The sequence below is a fragment of the Glycine max genome, chromosome 17 (assembly GCF_000004515.6).
Source record: "Glycine max cultivar Williams 82 chromosome 17, Glycine_max_v4.0, whole genome shotgun sequence".
NCBI lineage: Eukaryota > Viridiplantae > Streptophyta > Magnoliopsida > Fabales > Fabaceae > Glycine > Glycine max.
Genome location: NC_038253.2, coordinates 18,881,701 through 18,884,515, shown reverse-complemented (window position 1 = coordinate 18,884,515; position 2,815 = coordinate 18,881,701). Strand labels below are relative to the sequence as shown.

The window sequence follows — 2,815 nt, the reverse complement described above, 5'->3', positions numbered from 1 at the left end:
AAAAGAAAAAGAAGTGGCAGATTATTAATAGAACGATGATATTTTAACACCTCATATCAACGTTATTATTTTTTATCACATCATATCACTTATTATATTAATAAAAAATATGCTTAAACATGCATTCCAAATGTTATTCAATAGCTAATGAAAGAAAAAAAATATAATAAATAATATGATGTAATAAAAAATAGTAAATGTTAATATAATTTTTAAAATAATGAAATATTTAAATATATTATTGCTTCATATATATATATATATATATATATATATATATATATATATATATATATTTAATTTTCTCTCTTTCTCATTAACATCGGTTCATTGCAAAGAAACCGAACAAAAAAAACTAAAATAAATACTATAATGATGTGATATTCACACTTTTACGTTGTACTTTAATTTAAAGAATTTATCTTAATTTGTTTTCATTATATTTCTTTTCCCTCTACAAAAATGACCCTAACCATGTGTTTGGATGAGGAATTTAAAAATTTCTAAGAAATTTAAATTCATAACATTTTGATTGCCTTGATTTTAATTCCTTTCCTTTTGTAAATATTTTGTTTGGATGAGGTAATTCAAATTCTTGTATTTTAATTTTCTTATTTGGACAAAGTGATTCAATTTCAATAAAATTCAAATTTTCATTTTTAAATATTTATTTAAAAATTAAAATTTCAATATTCAATGAAAATAAACAAGAGCCCAACAAGGTAGGCCTCAGTCCTTTGGCATAATGGTAACTCTTTTGGGTGAATGGTGCAGAGGTTGGTGTCCTCGAAGAGCACAACGAGGTAGGCCTCTACGGCTTCTTGGAGAGTGGAGACGGCGCTGCTGTGGAAGTAGAGATTGGTCTTGAAGTCCTGAGCGATTTCCCTTACGAGTCTTTGGAAAGGAAGCTTCCTTATGAGAAGCTCGGTGTTCTTTTGGTACTTTCGGATCTCCCTTAGCGCCACCGTACTTGGCCTGAAACGGTGCGGCTTCTTCACGCCGCCGGTCGCCGGAGCGGACTTGTGTGCTGCTTTCGTGGCAAGTTGCTTTCTCGAAGCTTTTCCTCTGGTGGACTTCCTTGCGGTTTGCTTCGTACGAGCCATTTCGAACACAGAGATTGCTTGACTTTGGAAGAAGACTAATGAGTACAGCACGGTGTGAGTACGAACACGTTTTGAGAAATTCAAATTCCTAGATTTTTAGGAGAACTTCATATGACTCAGTTTTGGTTAATTAAAATTCTCTATTAAAATTCCAGGTATTTAATTTCTTCTTAAATTATTATCCAAACACTAAATTTAAAATGATAGTAATTTAATATCTCATTTAAAATGAATTACTCAGATGAAAGTATCCATCCAAACACACTTTAAGTGTCAACTAGTAATTTTGGGTGTCTAAATATTATTTTGTTGTTTTGCATGGAGAGAGGGAGAGAAAAGAAAGAGAGAGAGACAAGAAGAACAATACAACTAGACAAAGCAAACAAGATACGAGTTCTTTAACTTGAGAGGTTGGGCTTAAACAGTTAATGTAGTTCACAGGATGTCTCCACAAGGAATATTTTCCCAGCGATGAGGAGTGAAAGACATCACATGCTGTGGTCGCCCAAACCTTAAAACTTTATTTAGAATCCAATTTTCTGTTTCCCAACCCTCGCATATAAATACCAACCTTCATGGACCAACATTTTCAGTATCAAGCATCGACACCTTACCTCTTCCAAGTTCCAAAAACACTCTTCACTCTTCTCCATTTTTCTCTCCAAAATCATATATATCATATCCTAGGTCACATAATTACCTACCCATTAGTCAAGATGGAAAACTCTAGGCTCCGAAACATTGCCTTCGTTCTCTTCTTGTTTTTTATTTTGCACCACCAAGTTCTCTTTGTACAGGGTAGGAAATTGAAGTCTTCCCTGTGCAAAGAATGCTCCAAATCTCAGAAAAACACCATGAGTGTAGCTTCTTATGAGGTGCACCAAGAAGGGTCAAGACGTGTAGAGTATGAAGTGGACGATTTTAGGCCAACAACACCAGGCCATAGCCCTGGTGTTGGTCACTCCATTAACAATTAATTACTAGAAACAACGTTGCCTAAGCGCATGGAATAAACACACTCTATCTTTCATTTTCTACCAAGCACTAACATTTTGTTTATTTGAAGCTAATTATTTAATAGTTGATGGACTTACCAGCTCATTTGAAGAAGAAAAAAATTGGAAAAAAAGAAGAAAGAAAGTGTTCGACTATGCATGTTTATGCTTGGGCTTGGGATTAACTGCGATATTTAGCTGATGTTGTACTTGTATGTTAGTCAATGTTAGGGTAGCTTGCTGCGTTTTTTTTTTCTCTTGCATTAATTGTAGCTAGTTAGCCACTAATTGAAAAGAAAGAAAAAAAATGAGAGAAGCAATAGTTGTACTTGTATCTCGTCTTGCACTTGATATTTTATTCAATGTATGCAGTTAATTAATTAGTTGACATATTCTTCATATGTTAATTTGGACTCTAAAGAGGAGGGGAGGAGGGAGGGGAAGGATATTTTATGATACAAATTCAATCAACGCCGGTTTGGTTTACTCATGTTTGGTTACGATAATGACGATGATATTGTCTTTTATTTATGATGATGATTATGATTATAATTATTAAATTTAAAGATCAAATGTATCTGCAGGTTTATATAAGAAGTTATTTAATATTTACATGTATCAACATTTTCGATGCTGGTTTGCAGTTTTATATTATTGTAAGATTTGTATAAAGTTATAATATTGTGACACTTATGCTTAATCTGATTCTTATATTTT

At 32.8% G+C, this 2,815-nt stretch overlaps 1 pseudogene; it reads right to left on the bottom strand.

The window, feature by feature from the left end:
- Window positions 1-729: 729 nt before the first annotated feature.
- LOC100804812 (histone H3.2-like) lies at window positions 730-1,109 on the bottom strand (annotated as a pseudogene).
- Between the last annotated feature and the right edge of the window lie 1,706 nt (window positions 1,110-2,815).